Raw genomic sequence first — 20,598 nt, 5'->3', positions numbered from 1 at the left:
AATTAAAGCAAATCTGTTGTTTTGATCTAAATGGGCAAAGTAAATATTTGTTTATAATTGCTTGTTAGGGCTGCACTCACACCTTTTTGCTCTGGGAACAAGGGCAGGAACACGCATTTCTAGCTGCAATCCTGTAAACGCATGAAAAACGCACCAAGACACGCAACCCGCTCATGGTGCCATTATTACCAAATGGCACCCCAAATGTGAGCCCAGTCAAGTGAACGGGCTGCCCTATGCGGTCACATGACAAATGTAAGAAAAAAATGTGACTTGTTGTAAAGGTGTGAATGCAGATTAAAAAGGAGGCAAATGTGTATCATGTGGAGCAGATATAGAGAGATGTCAAGCTGTGAGAACATTCTATATTGTAGCAAGGAAGTGGTATGCATTGCGACACAAATGGAGATGCTGAAATTGATAAACCAGTGTTGTGTGACACGTACCGTTAAAAAGAGCATAGAAAAAAAATTAAAATAAACGTTGAGCACACATTTGAAGTTGTGCAGTGCAATGAGCAGTGGCGGCTGGTGCTCCATTTTTTTAGGGGGGCGCAAACAAAATCCCAACCAACCCCCCCCCCTCCCCCTTAACGTCACTCGCCCGTGATGGGGCCTATAGACACACAGAGGAATAGAATGGATAAGATAGATAGATAGATAGATAGATAGATAGATAGATAGATAGATAGATAGATAGATAGATAGATAGATAGATAGATAGATAGATAGATATGCAGTTATACAGACAGACAGACAGATAGATATGCAGAGATAGATAGATAGATAGATAGATAGATAGATAGATAGATAGATAGATAGATAGATAGATAGATAGATAGATAGATAGATAGATAGATAGATATGCAGTTATACAGACAGACAGACAGACAGACAGACAGACAGATAGATAGATAGATAGATAGATAGATAGATAGATATAGATAGATAGAGACAGGCCCGGATTTACTCCCTTTGCCGCCCCAAGGCCGGGCCCTTCAATGCCGCCCCCCCACACACACACACCACCAGAAAGAGCCCCCAGACATAATACGGTCAAAGACTGCAGACATGATACAAGAGATGGTCAGAGACTGCAGACATGATACAGGAGACGGTCAGAGACTGCAGACATGATACAGGAGACGGTCAGAGACTGCAGACATGATACAGGAGACGGTCAGAGACTGCAGACATGATACAGGAGACGGTCAGAGACTGCAGACATGATACAGGAGACGGTCAGAGACTGCAGTTCCTATGGACATTAGTAGATAATGGCCGATCGGCCCTCTCACCTGACCCAGCGATACAGCAATGGTTCCTCTGATCAGGAGTCAGCTCACTCTGAATTGCCCGTGGCGATTCCGCTGGGTAGCACCCAGATCTGTATTCCTGCAATGACTCCATTCCTTTCTCCGCCAGGGATGGCACCAGGCTGTGTGGCTTTCCCTCTGGTGGCACAGGGCAGCCGGGTTCTCTCTCTCTAATGGTTTTCCCTCAGCAGTGTCCTCTCCCTCTGGAGTCCTGGGTGTACTGTCCTGGGTGTAGACCCCCCCAGGACAAACCACCCCCCTCCATTAGTACAGACCCCCCCAGGACAAACCCCCATCCATTAGTACAGACCCCCACCAGGACAAACCCCCCTCCCTTCATTAGTACAGATCCCCCCAGGACAAACCCCCCTCCCTTCATTAGTACAGACCCCCCCAGAACAAACCCCCCTCCATTAGTACGGACCCCCCAGGACAAACGCCCCTCTATTAGTACAAACCCCCCCGGACAACTCCCCCTCCATTAGTACAACCCCCCCAGGACAACCCCCTCTCCATTAGTACAAACCCCCCCTCAGGTCAACCCCCTCCATTAGCACAGACCCCCCCAGGACAAACCACCCCTCCCTTTATTAGTACAGACCCCCCCAGGACAAACCCCCCTCCATTAGTACAGACCCCCAGGACAACCCCCCCCTTCATTAGTACAAACCCCCCCGGACAACCCCCCCTTCATTAGTACAGACATCCCAGGACAAACCCCCCCTTCACTAGTACAGACCCCCAGGACAACCCCCCCTCCATTAGTGCAGACATCCCAGGACAAACCCCCCCTTCACTAGTACAGACCCCCAGGACAACCCCCCCTCCATTAGTGCAGACATCCCAGGACAAACCCCCCCTTCACTAGTACAGACCCCCAGGACGACCCCCCCTCCATTAGTGCAGACATCCCAGGACAAACCCCCCCTTCACTAGTACAGACCCACCAGGACAACCCCCCCCCTCCATTGGTGCAGACATCCCAGGACAAACCCCCCCCCTTCACTTGTACAGACCCCCCAGGACAACCCCCCCTCCATTAGTGCAGACATCCCAGGACAAACCCCCCCTTCACTAGTACAGACCCCCCAGGACAACCCCCCCTCCATTAGTGCAGACATCCCAGGACAAACCCCCCCTTCACTAGTACAGACCCTCCAGGACAACCCCCCCTCCATTAGTGCAGACATCCCAGGACAAACCCCCCCTTCACTAGTACAGACCCCCCTCCATTGGTGCAGACATCCCAGGACAAACCCCCCCTTCACTAGTACAGACCCCCCAGGACAACCCCCCCTCCATTAGTGCAGACATCCCAGGACAAACCCCCCCCTTCACTAGTACAGACCCCCCAGGACAACCCCCCCTCCATTAGTGCACACATCCCAGGACAAACCCCCCCCCTTCACTAGTACAGACCCCCCAGGACAACCCCCCCTCCATTAGTGCAGACATCCCAGGACAAACCCCCCCCTTCACTAGTACAGACCCCCCAGGACAACCCCCCCTCCAATAGTGTACAGATGGAGACAGGCTTGGGCGGGAGTGAGAGACACAGGAGGACACAGGAGAACACGCGCCCCCCCCCTCCCCCGCACAGAGACCAACCGCTCCGATCTCCTTCGGCTGCTCTCCTTCTCTGACAGGAGGAGGGAGGGGGGACAGGCTTGAGCATCGTAAAACCAGCAGCGGCGGTGACCTGCGGAGGACGCCGCCTCAGTCTGGACACACACAGAGAGGAGGAAGAGGAGGGAGAGGAGCACTCTAGTGCTTCAGCGCCCCCACCTCTCTGGCGCCCGGGTGCGCTGCATCACATGCTGCGATGTTAGTGTGGGGGGTGGCCGAGAATTCGTTGCAGGAGCGGCGCCGCCCCTGTACCACTGCCGCCCCGAGGCCTGGCCTCGGTGGCCTTGTGGGAAATCCGGCCCTGGATAGAGATATACAGATATATATATATATATATATATGCAGTTATACAGATAGATAGATGTAGATAGATAGATAGATGTAGATAGATAGATAGATGTAGATAGATAGATAGATAGATAGATAGATAGATAGATAGATAGATAGATAGATAGATAGATAGATAGTTATACAGATAGGAGAGAGAGAGAGAGTGAGAGTGAGATGATAGAATGCACAGCATGACTCCAGGACACAGTGCTGGGAGCCCCTGTGATATACACATACAGGAGATGTGTAATGAAGGCTCCAGCACATTTGTCGGGTGAAGGGCTGGAGCAGAGGTTGATTCCTGGCAGGGCAGAGGTGAAGCACGGCTCCCTCCACCCTCCGATCACAGACTGAGAAGAAAATAATACAGTGGACAGACAGGCTGTCAGTAACACAGTACCTTGTCACACAGAGCCGTAACAGGAAGTGACACGCCGCCGGGAGACAGCACCGCCCAGACATGAAGACACGAAGTAGAATGGCCCAATCAGCGTGTAGAGGCGCACTGCACAGCACCACAGGGCATCAGAAAACTCCACAAATGAAGCGTCTTGCCTGCAATCACGGGATTGCATTGGCATGACGCTTCCATAGTGCACCGTGTCCGGCGTCTGCCCGGAACACAGTGCACTTAAAGGAAGTTTTTTTTTTTTAAAGGGGACATTTTTTTTTGGGGGGGGGAGGGGGCGGCACCCATTCGCCCCCTATGGACAGGCCACCACTGGCAATGAGCAGTTGCCAAGAGTGACTTCTAGGATACAAGCCCCATGCAGTGTCCATGCACACATATTTACATACACTGGGAGGTAAATCCAGCTCATAGAACAAGGGCAGTGGTACTGTGTAGCAATCCATACAAAATAAGGCAGATATTGAAGGGGTGTATTTATAGCTGTTTGTCGATTGAAACGGCATGTAAATTTGTTCTGTGCAAAATTGAATGCTCTTAGGCTATACTCTCTTGCAGATCAAGAATCAGTGAATGGGGAAAATGCTGCATTATGGCCACTAGATGGTGCCAACTATCATAGGAAATAGTTATGTTCCTCAGCTCCATCTCGTGGCCATAATGCAATATTTTCCCCTTTCTGTGCTTCCATTTCTAAAGCTGCCCATAAATGGATCGATATTCAGCTGGTTCAGCAAGGATCAGCTGAATTTTGATCCGTGTATGGGCAGGCTGGTTGTACAGAAGTCAAATCAACCCATTGACTTCTGTACAACCTGCCTGCTAGAATATTTACGCACAACATCGTTGGCTATAGCGGAGAGTATGGAAAGTATTATACATGTAAAAACTGTATTTAGTGACACCTACAGGCCAGAGGTATGCAAGAAGTATACCTGAATTTGACCTGGTATTAGCCTGTTGCAGTCCCTGTAAAGCAGGGCTAGAGTGTGGGAAGAAGCAGCAACACATGGAGAAAATAGGTTACATAGTTAGTAAGGTTGAATAAAGACACCAGTCCATCCAGTTCAACCTGAGTGAGTGTGCGTGACTACATTTATCCCCATTTTTTTTTAATTTAAGGTACCCATATAGCGCCGTCAATTTTATGCATCGCTCCACACATACATCGCACACTCACGATCCCTACCCTCAAGGAGCCCACTATCCAAGGTCCCCAAATTCACATCCATATACTATGGCCAATTTTTTGGACAAAAACCAATTAACCTACCAGCATGTCTTTGGAGTGTGGGAGGAAACCGGAGTACCCGGAGGAAACCCACGCGGGCACAGGGAGAACATGCAAACTCCAGGCAGGTAGTGTCGTGGTGGATTCGAACCAGCGACCCTTTTTACTGCTAGGCGAGAGTGCTAAGCACTATACCACTGTGCTGCCCTATCTTGTGCTTAAAAAAGTAAATAGGGACAGAGATGAGCTCATCACTGTGCTGCCTTTCCTTTCACTGTCCAGGCTTAGGCTGGAGTGGGTCCAGTTAGATCTGAGCTCAGAGTAAATGGGTTGCATGGTGCTGGCCATCAGACTGGGGACAACCAGTGGAAAAGGAATTTGAAGAAAATCTTTGGATTGAAGGTGAATAAAAGAGCAAAAGCTGGTTCTGTAATTTTATCTTTTGATGGGCTATTTATTTAGATCTTGTTTTGGCTGAAATTCTGCTTGAAAAAGAATGTATAAAGCCAACATACCCCATGCTTCTTCTGCAGTCCACAGATGTCACTACTTAACACTCCCATCAGTAAGTGTATTTGGTTGAATAACTCCACATCTCCCAATTCTAACTAATAATACATGATCCTTTATATACCTGTAGCAAGGTCCCGGAGCCCCAGAGGCCTAATGGTGACCTCAAGGGTTAGGGAGAGCTGGCACCCACCATGCCTGGGTTACCAGGCATGGTGGGTGTGATGCAAGAAGAAAAAATGGACGCCAGTTACTTTTGAATGCAAACAAGAGAGTTATTTTCTCCATACTGAACTGTGGGAGAGAGGCTCAGGGCCAGGACTCCCTTGAGCAGATGCAATGATAATTGTCAGACTCCGAGACTTCTATAGGTAGACAGCCATACAGTGGAAGGCCTCCAGCCGGATAACACTTCTATATAGGTAGGACCGCTGTCTCCTATAGCAACTAATCTTGTAACAGTCACTAAAGTTAGTTGTACATAACTCTTGGTAACACAGAATAGTCCTTTACTTATCTCACAGTATCCCACTGTAGATTTTCACTGAGCTCCCAGTCTCTCACTAGACTTCCAGATCCCAGTCATCACTGTATCCCCTGAGCTCTTCCACAGCTATCCCGCTGCATACTCCTAAAGCGTCATCCCCGCTATCCTGCTGGGTCCCTGGCTTGGCACTTGCTGATGCTTTACCACTTCTTCACCATCCCCAGCTGGTGAGAAGACTGCTCAGGTACTTGCTTCAGCTTACTCACAATAGTCTCTGGTAATAAGATGGGTGGACAACTTCCCTTCTACCTCCAACCACAACTGGCTCCCTGTCCGGCTGAACCTTCACAACTCGGTTGGACTCCAATCCTGCAGCCCAACCCTACGCTGCTTCTCCTGCTCCTGGACAGGCCTCAGGCAGCCTAGTGTCCCCGGGATAGGTCTCAGGTTTCTGGCCTAGCAACCTGGGGCAACATAACACACATCAACCCAGACAGCCGTCCAGGTGGCACAGAACCCTGATCCACTGTCTCCACCCAAATAAATAGGCTCTCCCAGCAGGCCAAGGGACTAAAAGAAACCCCCGCCAATTGGCTGAGACACCCCATCCATTCATGGTCTGACCTTGCTAAGCCACTGTCAATCTAATGTCACCAGCCACAGCGCAACCTGGTAACAGAAGAGAAAAGGTGCAGCAATTCCAGAATTTAGGGAGGAATCAGTGGATCTTCTATCAGCCAGGACAATTACTACCTAGTAAACTGAATGTTACATACCAAAGAAAAATGCTCTCTCAACGGAGTTCCATCTTCATTGGGGCAACCTCTGTGTACATGATGTTCCAATGAGATCCTCTAATAAAAATGAAAATATCTTGTCTCTCTTCATATCTCAATGTCCAAATCCAGTGCCCATCCTCCCTTAGCACTCTTTGTGTCTTCCAAGTCCCCCCAGTGTGTCCCTACACTGAGACAAACTGACAGTGATGTATGGAAAGGCTGGATCTAAGGGGGTGCTTGAGTGGGCTGTGCCCCCAGATTACAATGGCACCCCCCAGGCTCCTTTAGAAGCTGTGTGAGTCTAAGTATTCCTACTCCTCTTCATCTTGCTGATCACCTCACTGCAAAGCTCCCTAAGACATGGGCGCAGGGGGAGGTGTTAGCGCTGGCACCCGGGACATGTGCCCCAAATCTCTAGACCGGTGCCCCAGGAGCCAACGCCTCCCACTGGTCATGTTTCCTTGCACACCTCCACTCCATGAGAGAAAAAGAGCAGCGAGTGTGCTGCGTGCCTAGTTGCATTGGTGCAGGGATATGCAATTAGCGGACCTCCAGCTGTTGCAAAACTACAAGTCCCATCATGCCTCTGCCTCTGGATGTCATGCTTGTGGTTGCCAGAGTCTTGCTATGCCTCATGGGACTTGTAGTTCTGCAACAGCTGGAGGTCCGCTAATTGCATATCCCTCTATTAGTGCATTAGTTGCTTTAAGGAGGATGGGTGGTGAGCTTTAGAAGGGAGGAGTGTTTTGGAGTGTGCCACATAAAAGGTGAGAGCTGTGGATAAGGGGTGCTGGGTGCATGAGAAAAAGAAGGGAAGAAGGGAAGGGGGACTATTGAGTGCAGAGGTAAGAGCTGTAAATTGTGGGGGGTTCTAGGTGCAGATGTGAGAGCAATGGATTGGGGGGGAGTGCTAGGTGCAAAGGTGAGAATTGTGGATGGGGGTGGGGGGGGGGTGTGAGGGCTGGGGATGGGGAGATGCGAATTATAGATAGGTGGGGGCTGGGTCCTGAGGTGAGAGAGCTATGGATTGAGGTTGGTGCTAGGTGCAAAGTTGAGAACTGTGGATGGGTGGGGGTTGGGTGCAGAGAGCTGTGGATTGGGGGGGGGGGTACGAGGTGAGAGTGATGGATGGGTGGAGGCTGGTTGCTGAGATAAGAGTTGTGGATGGAGTAGGGTGCAAAAACGTACAATACAGCATACAGATTGCAGCAGGATTATGTAATGTACAGCACACATTACATGTTTCTGACCATACATGTATGCTGTGCTGTGTAGTACATACTTTATTGTTGCATCTTGTATACTCATTCTGTACATTATATCCCCCTGACCACAATACGCTTTTTCTTTAATTCAGAGAATACATACACGACCGCACTCTGTTAACACCTTTATTGAACGCGGTTTAAAAATTCTTCTGGTACAAAGACATCAGAGACACAGGATCAATGAAAAGCTGACATGTTTCACACCACTATGGGGTGCTTAGTCATAGCTGTTGGTCGATGGAATCACCGTCCATATATATGGGGATGAGAAAGAGGTTGATCAAACAGGAAATCCTTCTGATAGGCCACCCACGTGGATACGTCTGTCCAAATTCCTGGACACATACGAAACACCTGGAGTCATGCAGGTGCATGGGATATCTTAAATCAATGAACTTAAACACGATATCCCAAAATAACCTGATAGACATATCTGATGCATCGTGCAACACAAAAATGCATGATGAAAAAACATAATATGTAAATATTCATACTTAACATTTGGAACAAATTAAATCAATGAACAAATGATGAAAAATGTGAAAAGTGAAAAGTGAAAAAAATTAAAAAGAAAATAAATGAATAATAAAAGAATAAATACACTAATGAAAAAGTAAAAAGCTGAAATGGAAGCAGGGATATACGGTAAATGGATCACATGTGATGTCAGCAGCCTTTATTCCTCACGCCTTAGGGCTACAAGTGGTTTCTTTCTTTTTGTCACAATCAGGTCGGTTTTCCCTTCTCTTCAGCAATTCATTCTCATGTATCTTAAATATCTACTCACCCACAACTTTTTTATATTTGACGGCGACTACTATCTCCAAAGATGCGGGGCCTCTATGGGAGCCAAGTTTTCTCCATCCTTAGCAAACCTTTACATGGGATGGTAGGAGAGGGCTCGCATTTTTGGACATGATAGCCCTGCAGGAAAAATACAATTTTTTACTGTCGCTATATAGACAACTTACTATTTGTGGTGTCTAGACATGAGATTTAATTAGCGAGTCAGCTGCACTGAATCTGAATGACAATCTGAATCCTTATCTGAATGACAACAATTTAACTTTACGGTTCACTGGACAGTGCAATCAAACGCAGATTGAATTTTTGGATGTCTTATTGACAAGTAGTGGTAATGAGTTTCTAATCTTTACAGGAAGCCCTCTGCGGGCAACACCCTGTTGAGGGCAGATTCTAGCCATCCAGGCCATACTATCAAAAGTATACCTGTAGGCCAATTCCTTAGATTAAGACGTATATGCAGTAGGGCTTCAGACTTTAGAAATGAGGCATTGGACATGGCATTGAGATTTAAAGAAAGGGGTTATCCTACATCAGTCATTAATAGAGCTTTTCACATTACAGAGAACACCCCACAAAACAACTTACTCATTGAAAGTTTCAAAGGGTGATTCAAATGGGTCAAGGCGCTCTTGTTTTTCCAGTTCTCCTGTCTTCTCAACCCCATACAGCATGAAGTTTGAGAAGATAAGGCAAACTGTTAAAAAGTATCTTCCCATTTTGTCCAATGATCCTGTGTACTCTAAAATCCTGTCCAATGGCATCAGAGCTGTCTCCAGGAAGGCGCTCACTTTAGGCCAATTTCTGTCCCCAAGTCTGTATACTAGCCAGAAATCTACCACGCATTGTTTATAGTTCAAGGGCACTTTTGCCTGTGGTGTCAAGAGTTGTTCTTATTATTTATTCATGAAGAGAGGCAAGGAGGTACTCTCGGTTAGTACAGACAAATCTTTAAAAATGTAATCTTTTATTAATTGCAATACACGTTTTGTAGTTTATGTCATTACATGTACATCCTGTTCTATGAAATATGTAGGCTGTACTACACGTAAATTGAGGGACTGCCTCCATGACCATCTATATGACATTGAGAAAAATCACTCCACAAATATAGCCAGACATTGGAATGAATACCATCATAAAGATACTTCCAGTCTGGCCATTCAAGGCATGGAGAAGATCACATGCCATCAAGAGGGTGAGACAAATTCAGATTACTATGTAAACGAGAAGTTTTCTGGATATTCCATCTGAATACCGAAAAACCTATAGGCTTACATTTCGACTGGGATGGTATCACATTTTTATGAATAGATGTGACAACTAAATCAATGAATATACATGCATGTACACATTTGGGGGATAAGATATGAGCCAATCCCTAGTATTTTAATTTTTGTTTAGTTGGAGCACTATATTGTGAGACAATAGACACTACAAATATTTTAATATTATTGTATGCACACAGTTCTTTAAATAAATATCTTTAAATAATTACCTGTAATTATAATTAATACACAGGCGTACATGTGGAGAATGAAATATGAGCCAATTTTGAATTGCCCGTTTTTCTGATTAGTTGGTTTTCCATACTTTTATGGTATAATCATGATGATTATTTTTGGATTCTTACATATGTATAAGTTCCCGAATAGATATTTCTAAATGATTGTCTATGCCATTGGTCCCATTTAGCATGACAGGGGTTAAATATAAATATAATGCATGGATATAGACATATACAGCTTTTAAAAATATTCTTGTTTAAAGATCAAAAGTTAAATCTGGACATACAGTGCCTTGCAAAAGTATTCACCCCCTTGGCTTTTTTACCTATTTTGTTACATTACAGCCTTTAGTTCAATGTTTTTTTTAATCTCAATTATATATGATGCATCAGAACACAATTGTCTAAATTGGTGAAGTAAAATTAGAAAAATATATACATAAAGCTATTTTTCAGAAATAAAAAACTGGTTATTGGTATGTGCGTATGTATTCACCCCCTTTGTTATGAAGCCCATAAAAAGCTCTGGTGCAAACAATTACCTTCAGAAGTCACATAATTTGTGAAATGATGTCAACCTGTGTGCAATCTAAGTGTTACATGATCTGTCATTACATCATTACATATACAGTGCCTTGCAAAAGTATTCACCCACCTTGGCATTTTTCGTGTTGTGTTGCCTCACAACCTGGAATTAACATGGATTGTTTGAGGATTTGCATAATTTAATTTACAGAACATGCCCACAACTTTGAAGATGTTTTTTTTTTATTGTGAAGCAAACAACAAATAGGACAAAATAACAGAAAAAGTCAATGTGCATAACTACTCACCCCCCTAAAGTCAATACTTTGTAGAGCCACCTTTTGCTGCTATCGTAGCTCCAAATCGCATTGGATAAGTCTCTATGAGCTTGCCACATCTTACCACTGGAATTTTTGCCCATTCCTCCTTGCAAAACTGCTCCAGCTCCTTCAAGTTGGATGGTTTGGGTTTGTGAACAGCAATCTTAAAGTCTGATCACAGATTTTCTATTGGATTGAGGTCTGGGCTTTGACTAGGTCATTCCAACACATTTACATGTTTCCCCTTAAACCACTCAAGTGTTGCTTTAGCAGTGTGTTTGGGGTCATTGTCCTGCTGGAAGGTGAACCTCCGTCCTAGCCTCAAATCACACACAGAGTGGTACAGGTTTTGCTCAAGAATATCCCTGTATTTAGCACCATCCATCTTTCCCTCAACTCTGACCAGTTTCCCAGTCCCCACTGCTGAAAAACTTCCCCACAGCATGATGCTGCCACCACAATGTTTCACTGTGGGGATGGTGTTCTTTGGGTGATGTAATGTGTTGGCTTTGCGCCAGACATAGCGTTTTCTTTGATGGCCAAAAAGTTCAATTTTAGTCTTATCAGACCAGAGCACCTTCCTCCATACATTTTGGGAATCTCCCACATGTCTTTTTGCAAACTCAAAAACGTGCCATTTTGTTTTTTGCTTTCTTCTGGCCACTCTGCCATAAAGCCCAACTCTATATAGCGTACGGCTTATTATCGCCCTATGTACAGATACTCCAGTCTCTGCTGTGGAACTCTGCAGCTCCTCCAGGGTTACCTTAGGTCTCTGTGCTGCCTCTCTGATTAATTACCTACTTGCCCGGTCTCTGAGTTTTGGTGTGCAGCCGTCTCTTTGCCGGTTTGTTGTTGTGCAATGTTCTTTCCATTTGGTTATGATAGATTTGATGGTGCTCCTAGGGATCATCAAAGATTTGGATTTTTTTTTATTTTTTATAACCTAACCCTGACTTGTACTTCAACAACATTGTCACTTACTTGTTTGGAGAGTTCCTTGGTCTTCATGGCAGTGTTTGGTTAGTGGTGCCTCTTGCTTAGGTGTTGCAGCCTCTGGGGCCTTTCAAAAAGGTGTGTATATGTAATGACAGATCATGTGACACTTAGATTGCACACAGGTGGACATCATTTCACTAATTATGTGACTTCTGAAGGTAATTGGTTACACCAGAGCTTTTAATGGGCTTCATAACAAAAGGGGTGAATACATTTGCACTTCGCACATGCCAATCATCAGTTTTTTTATTTCTGAAAAAAAGTTTTATGTATATGTAGCACTAACTCACGGTGGAGCTGCTGGTTTAAGCAGGTCTGTTACCTTCACTTTGCTTCCCTCTGTTTCACCGGCACCGGGTCTAGGGGTTCCGTTGAGTTTACTGCTGGACGACACACTCACCAACACTGGAGTACGTTTTCAATGCTTGATTGAACAGTCAAACTTTAGGAAGTAGCAGGAAAGAGACAGAAAAGGAAACCTTCAGGAGAAACTAAAATATCTTCTTACAATATCTTAGCGGCAAATGTCCCGGTAGAATTCAGATAATTATGTGGAACGTGTTCCCCTCATGGGACGCACTCCTTGCTCGTCTGGATAGGCCTCTCTCACCGGTCTAGCAGCCAGTACGCAGCAAGAATCTAAAGTTTCTGCCACAGACTCATTGGGGGGGGGGGTAAATCTGCACGATCCTCTGCCACAGGATGTATCAGATCTTCTGCAGTGAACAGTCAGTCACAGTGCCTGAACCTTTAAGCCGAACTGGCGACACTATGCTGTATGGTTAATTCTTTTGGATACATCCTCCAGCCAAATCACCAGGCCCCTCTATAGACCAGCACGCTGCGTGATCTCTCCAAGACGGGTCCTCCCCTGGGATCTCCTCGGCTGTCCAGCTTCGTCACACAGGACCGACAGCTCAGGACCATTCCTCGGCCGCGGAGGTAGGCCCCAGACAAGCCTCTGGACCCACCCCTGCGCCGTAGCATCGTAGGCCTCCCGATCGGAGGACCACGAGGTAGCTCCTTAACGCATACCTGTCGGCCAGAAGGGCCAGCAGGTGGCTGCAAAACGACCTTAGAACATGGCGTCTGTCCCATAAATACCCCCTTCCCAGAATGCAACTTGGAGGACCACCTCCACCGAGCTTGTCTCCGAGACAGAGGAGCATCTATACACTTCGACACGCTGCCCTTCCAACACTGACTAATGGTAACAGCGACACCCACCGGTCAGCATGGAAGCACACACAACGTCAGCCAAGCTGGAACAGAGGCAAACTTTTAACCTTCCTAACACACAATTTACTAAATTTACCTAATCTGCGGTAGATGGTAAATCTACCAGCGCTACATATATATTTTTCTAATTTTACTTCACCAACCTAGACTAGACTATTGTGTTCTAATCCATCACATATAATTCAGAATAAAAAAACATTGAAGTAAAGGCTGTACTGTAACAAAATAGGTAAAAAGCTAAGGGGGGGGGGGGTGAATACTTTTGCAAGGCACTGTACACACCTTTTTGAAGGCCCCAGAGGCTGCAACACCTAAGCAAGAGGCACCACTAACCAAACACTGCCATGAAGACCAAGGAACTCTCCAAACAAGTAAGGCACAATGTTGTTAAGAAGTACAAGTCAGGGTTAGGTTATAAAAAAAATCCAAATCTTTGATGATCCCTAGGAGCACCATCAAATCTATCATAACCAAATGGAAAGAACATGGCACAACAGCAAACCTGCCAAGAGACGACCGCACACCAAAACTCATGGACTGGGCAAGGAGGGCATTAATCAGAGAGGCAGCACAGAGACCTAAGGTAACCCTGGAGAAGCTGCAGTGTTCCACAGCAGAGACTAGATGTGCCAATCAGCTGCCAATCAGTGCCCACTAGCTGCCAGTCTGTGCCCCAAATATACCAGTCAGTGCCCATAACAGTGCCAGTCAGTGCCCATAACAGTAATGCCTGTCAATGCCCTTCAGATGCCAATCAGTAATGCCTGTCAGTAGCTCCTCATCAGTGCTTTCTATCCAGTGCCACCTATCAGTGCTGTATATCAGTGCTGCCTATCCAGTGCCACCTATCAGTGCACATTAGTGCCACCTATCAGTGCCCAGTGCTGCATATCAGTGTAGCCTATTGGTGCCCATCAGTCAGGGGCGGACTGATAACTCATGGGGCCCCCCGGGCAATAGGAGATTATGGGGCCCCCAGGCAATCAGATTATGGGGCCACACAGTATACACACACACACACACACACACACACACACACACATTATACAATCACACAGTATACACATACATGTACACACAGTATACACAGACAGATGTAAAAAAAAAAAACAGATTTATACATACTGTCCCTGGTTTTACTGAGGCTGGCAACCCTGATGGGGCCCCCTAGTGGCCCAGGGCCCTTGGGCAGTGCCCGAGTGGCTCAATGGTCAGTTTGCCCCTGCCATCAGTACTGCATATCAGTGCTGCCTATCAGTGCCCATCAATTCTACATATCAGTGCCACCTGATCAGTGCTTGTCAGTGAAGGAGAAAACTAAATTTTATAACGGAAATGAAGAAAAACGTTTTTTTTTTTCCAAAAACGTTGGTCTTTTTTAGTTTGTTTAGCAAAAAATAAAAACCCCAGTGGTGATCAAATATGACCAAAATAAAGCTCTATTTGTGGGAAGAAAAGGATAAAAATTTGGTTTGGATACAGTGTTGTATGACCCCGCAATTGTCAAAGTGTGACAGCGCTGAAAGTTAAAAATTGTCCTTGGCAGGAAGGGGTGAAAGTGCCTGATATTGAAGTGGTTACGTTCATTAAGGCTTCATGTAAACAGGACGTTGTTTAACCTCTCCTGAATGATTTAAACTTGACAGCTAGAATCTGACGTTTAAAAAAACGTCCGTTCAGCCGCATTTACATGTCGTGTTTGCGTTTAGAAGCGTTTAAAAAAAAAATTATTTTATTTATTTATTTTTTGTTAAAATGAAAACCATCTGTAAACGAAACACTGCTAAACACGAGTTACCGCATTTAGCAGCGTTTACAAGCTGTTACAGGCATTTGGTGTTTCAAATGCCTCTGAACATCGGTCCTGAACGCATTTTTTTGCGTTCCAAAAAATGCTTCTAAACGCAACTGCCTAGAAACGACTATAAACGAATATAATTGACCCTGTGTACAGGTACTGATAAGATAACAGAGAAGAGTTTAGCGGCAGCTGAAAAAAAATGCCCAACTGCTCCTAAACGTCCGTTTACCAGCAGCAGTGTACATGAGTCCTTAGATATCCCATGCACCTGCATAACTCCAGGTGTTTCGTATGTGTCCAGGAATTTGGACTGACATATCCATGTGGGTGGCCTATCAGAAAGATTTCCTGTTTCTCATCCCCATATATATAGACGATCATTCCATCTTCCAACAGCTAAGCACCCCATAGTGGTGTAAAACATGTCAGCTTTTCATTGATCCTGTGCCTCTGATTTCTTTGTACCAGAAGAATTTTTAAACAGTCTTCAATAAAAGGTGTTAAAGTGCGGTCGTCCAGCTTTTTCTTCGATTCATTCCTACATGCAGAGCCAGCACCTGTTTCTATCAGCAGGTGGGATGCATTATGAGATGTCTGCCTAAAGAGGTATTCTTTTGTTGTACTCTGTATTCTCTATTGTAATTACATACTGCTGCTGACCAAAGTGTTCCTTGTCCCAGCAGCTGCTGGTTGCCAAGTAGTTCCCAACTATTTTAATGAGATCCTTATTTAAGGTAGGCTCAGACAAAGCGTTAGCTCTCTGTCCTTTTTCTGTGTGCAGTGTTTAAAAATGATTGTGCCGAGTTGTATATGTGTCTGTGAGATTTTCACCCATGGCACATTAATTAAAGCATATTTTATAGGTATAAGGGCTGAGGCATATGTGTGCTGAGCATTCAGTGAGTAAGCTGAGGTTTTATTTTACGTATATCCCTTTAAGCCTCTTCCACTGTCATCGCAGTGAGGCCACATCCACCATTTGCCATGGCATGCTAAAGGCACTGCATTATTCTTGAGTGCCTCAGGTCTTTCATAATCCTAGCAATACCCTTGCTCGGGGGGACTTCTGTGTGCAGAGCAAAAATACTACAACAGGATGGTCAAGAGGCAAAATGTTGGTGTGGCCAAATGACGCTAATAGGTGAAATGTTGGTCTGTTCAAATTGGGCTAATAGGAGAGGCCTAAAAGGGCATGGTTAAATAAAACCTTAGCCTACTCCCTTATACATAGCACACATAAGACACTTTTACTCACAAAATATGCTTTAAATGACTGTGCCACTAGTGATTGTCCCACCAGCGGATCGATTAGGTCTGTTTGTCAGTTTTTCAGGTGTACCCGATAAGACCACCCATTGTTCTCTATGGGGCAGCGTGTGTCAGCGAACGTGTCTGTAGACACCCGTCGGGCATCCGATCCAATAAAATCTGCTGAAAACAGACGTATGGCGATATGTTTGCCATCCGACCAGCGGATTGGAGGACAATCAGATCGAAACGGACATGCAGTCCATTTCCATCTGACCGCGCCATAGAGGACAGCGGGCTGTGTCTGTACCTGTGTCTGCATATCAGAGCGGACACGGACCTGTCACCTGCCTACTCAGCGGGATCAACTGAGAGATCCCCCACTGAGCAGGAAGATTCTGCTTGGATGGACCTGCTCCATGTGAAAGGGCCCTAACGGATACATACAAACCTCATTTAAAAAAATGAAACGGTTTCATTACATAGGCTTTTCTGCACACATCCTAGTTTAACAAAGAACTTTAGGAGTATTTAATAAACGTAACCCTTTAGCCTCGTACACACGATCATATTGTTGGCCAACAAAACCGTGGACTTTTGTCTGAAGGGTGTTGGCCCAAACTTGTCTTGCATACAAACTGCAAGGAATTGTCGGCCAACAAATACGAACGTAGTGACGTACTACGTTGTTTTTCAGTTCTTTAGCGCCACCCTTTGGGCTCCTTCTGCTAATTTCGTGTTAGTAGAAGTTTGGTGAGTGTTGATTCGTGCTTTTCATTTCGCACTTTTCAGTTCAAGCTTTTCATTTCGCGCTTTTCATTTCGCGCTTTTCATTTAGTTTCTGAATGGCCTTCGTTAACCAGACATGTTGCGGAATCGGAGGAGATAACATATTTATTATTGGTCTTGGAGTTATTGCTTTGACATTATTTTTTTGGTTGAATAATGATTTGATTTGTTATATTTTCTATATTTTTGAATGCATAGAATGCATTTTTTTGTTAAGTTCTATTGGCAGATAGCATGTCTAATTTTATTTGTTTTCTTTTTTTAATGCACAATAAAAATAAATGTGTAGAATAATACTTGCCTATGTGTTTTACTTCAAATGACAGTTTGGGAGTAGGCAGTTATATTTAAAAAAATACAATGTAAAATTAACAAGGAACACCAACATAGTTGTATCTTTGATCTTAAAAACTAGGGGATAATGGTGTTGTGGTAACTTGACCAAATAAAAAAATAAAAAAAAAAGCATAATAATATTATTCTTGATATCACTAGAAAAAAAAGCCTTTGAAAACTAGTTTGCAATAACTCCATCAGTATCACCAGCAAAGCAGCTTCATTATTATCCCATTAATCACTTGCCAACCACCTCACGACGATATACGTCGGCAGAATGGCACGGGAAGGCAGAGTAACGTATGGGTGCGTTACTCCCCTCCCACAGACGGGGGGCACGATCGCACCCCCCCCGGTGCCCGAGGCGGTCCGCATCGTTCCAGGAGCGATCTGTCCTGAGGGGGAGGCCACTGATTCATGACCTCTCCCTCGCGATCGCTCCTGCCGAATGAGAAGCTTCCTCTGCTTCTGAACTGTAAACAGAAGCAGAGGAAGTGATGTCATCTCTCCTCGTGGAGCCTTTTCGTTCCGGCTCCCGAGGAGAGAAGACATCACAGCGAGTCTGCACCAACACTACACTAACACTAGCACACATAGGCACATAAAACCCCCCCGATCACCGCCCCTGCACCCCCAGTCACAGTGACACCAATAGCAGTTTTTATTTTTTTGCCGATTACTGCATTGGTGTCATTTGTGACTGTTATATATAAGTGTTAGGGCAGTTAGTGGTAAGCCCCTTTAGGTCTAGGGTACCCCCCTAACCCCCCCTAATAAAGGTTTAAGCCCTTAATCAACCCCCAGTTAACCCTTTCATCCCCTGTCACCGATCTTTTTTTTGATCGCCGTATTAGTGTCACAGGTGACGCTAGTTAGCCAGGTAGGTATTTAGGTTCACCGTCAGCTTTTTATAGCGTCAGGTACACCCATATACTACCTAATAAAGGTTTTAACCCCCTGATTGCCCCCTAGTTAACCCTTTCACCAGTGATCACCATATAAGTGTTATGGGTGACACTGGTTAGTTAGTTTGTTTTGTTATAACTGCCGTTTATTACCCAATACAGGTTTAACCCCCTGATTGCCCGGTGGGTGATATCAGTTAGGTTTTAGGGTCAGTTAGGGTCTGCGTCAGATTAGTACCAGTAATGCTAACGCCCACGCACGCAGCATACACCTCCCTTAGTGGTGTAGTATCTGAACGGATCAATATCTGATCCGATCTATACTAGCGTCCCCAGCAGTTTAGGGTTCCCAAAAATGCAGTGTTAGCGGGATCAGCCCAGATACCTGCTAGCCCCTGCGTTTTGCCCCTCCGCCCAGCCCAGCCCAGCCCACCCAAGTGCAGTATCGATCGATCACTGTCACTTACAAAACACAACACACATAAAAGCAGTGTTCGCAGAGTCAGGCCTGATCCCTGCAATCAACAGTTTTTTTGGTAGCGTTTGTTACAGTTGCTGACAGCCTAGGAGCTTTTTTAAATGTGAGTCTCGCTAGTGTACCAGTAAATTTAGAGCCCAAAATGGCGAATCGAAGGTAAACTAGTGAAGAGGCCTACACGTTTCTGAGCATGACAGATAGTGAATAGGAAGTCACTCATCTGTCAGATTTAGGCTCAGAATACGATCCTGTAGACGACAGTGGCACCATGACAGATAGCTCTGACGAAGTTGTGGTCCCTGCCATAGTCAGGCGTACCAAACCCCGATCGTCTTCTGTTGAGGTGCAAGAACCACAGGGCTCTCGTATGGAGCAGAGAAGTACTAGTGCCGCTCATCCTTCTGGTGAACTGGCAAGCACCAGCAGCCTAGTACACCCTGGTCTTAGTCAAACCAGCACTGCAGTAAACACGTGGTGACATGGCAAGTCCCATAAGTGCAGTTCAAGCTGGCAAGCACAAGTAGTGTCCCACTGCCACCAAGAAGACAAAGACAGGCCCGTCAAGCCCATAGTGCACTTCCTGCTGCATTCGCCAATTCTAATTTTCGAACCCACCACTTCTGCAGCACCCGTACTTCCCCCATTCACTGGCCAACCTGGCATTCAGATGGAAACAGTTGATTTTACGTCACTTGGTTTTTATTCGCTGTTTTTCATCGAAGATCTCTATAGATCTATTGTGGACCAAAGTAATTTGTATGCTGGTCAATACATCACTGCTAATCCCCAGTCCTCCCTTGCCAGAGATTGGAAACCAATTACGGTTTCCGAATTTAAGACCTTTCTGGGCCTATCCCTTAACATGGGCATAGTTAAAATGAGTACGTTGCTGTCATATTGGTCCACTGACCCAATTTACCATATGCCCGTGTTCTCTTCCTCCATGACCAGGGCACAATATGAGCAGATCTTGCGGTTCATGCATTTCAACAACAATGAACTCTGTTGTCCTCGTGGAGACCCTGGATATGATCGGCTCTACAAAACTCAGCCCCTCCTAAACCACTTCAACCAACGTTTTGCAGACTTGTTTACTCCCCATCAAGTTGTCTGCTTTGATGAGTCCCTGATTAAGTTTTCTGGCCGCTTGTCTTTCAAACAGTCTCTTCCCAGCAAGTGTGCCAGATACGGGGTCAAGATGTATAAGCTCTGTGACAGGGCCACAGGCTATACATGTAGTTTTATGGTTTACGAGGGAAGAGATAGTCACGTAGAGCCGCCAAACTGCCCAGATTACATAGGGAGCGCTGATAAGATTGTGTGGAACTTGGTGTCACCCTTATTCGGAAAGGGGTACCATTTGTATGTGGACAATTATTACACGAGCGCGCCACTTTGTAGTCACTTGTTTGATCATCAGATTGGCGTATGTGGCACCATGCGATCTAATCGCTGTGGCTTTCCCCAGCAGCTTGTAGATTCCCATTTTAGGCTGGGGGAGAGAGCCTGATTTAGGTGTAATAACTTGCTCGCTGTGAAGTGGAGGGATAATAAGAATATTTTTTCGTTCTTTCCTCCCTTCATGCAGACACGACGGTACAAATTCCTATGGTGACTGGTGTTGTGGAGAAACCCCTCTGTGTCCACGAATATAACCAAAATACGGGAGGGGTGGACCTCAATGACCAGTTG

The 20,598-nt window shown here is 45.5% G+C and overlaps 1 protein-coding gene across 2 annotated transcripts in view; it reads right to left on the bottom strand.

Moving 5' to 3' along the window:
* LOC141112398 (uncharacterized) overlaps window positions 1-20,598 on the bottom strand; it is a 157,962-nt gene that overhangs the window by 114,601 nt on the left and 22,763 nt on the right. The gene's annotated exons all lie outside the window — the stretch shown is intronic.

Source organism: Aquarana catesbeiana, linkage group LG11, assembly GCF_042186555.1.
Source record: "Aquarana catesbeiana isolate 2022-GZ linkage group LG11, ASM4218655v1, whole genome shotgun sequence".
NCBI lineage: Eukaryota > Metazoa > Chordata > Amphibia > Anura > Ranidae > Aquarana > Aquarana catesbeiana.
The sequence above is the reverse complement of the archived record's forward strand: the minus strand, read 5'-3'. Positions and strand labels throughout refer to the sequence as shown.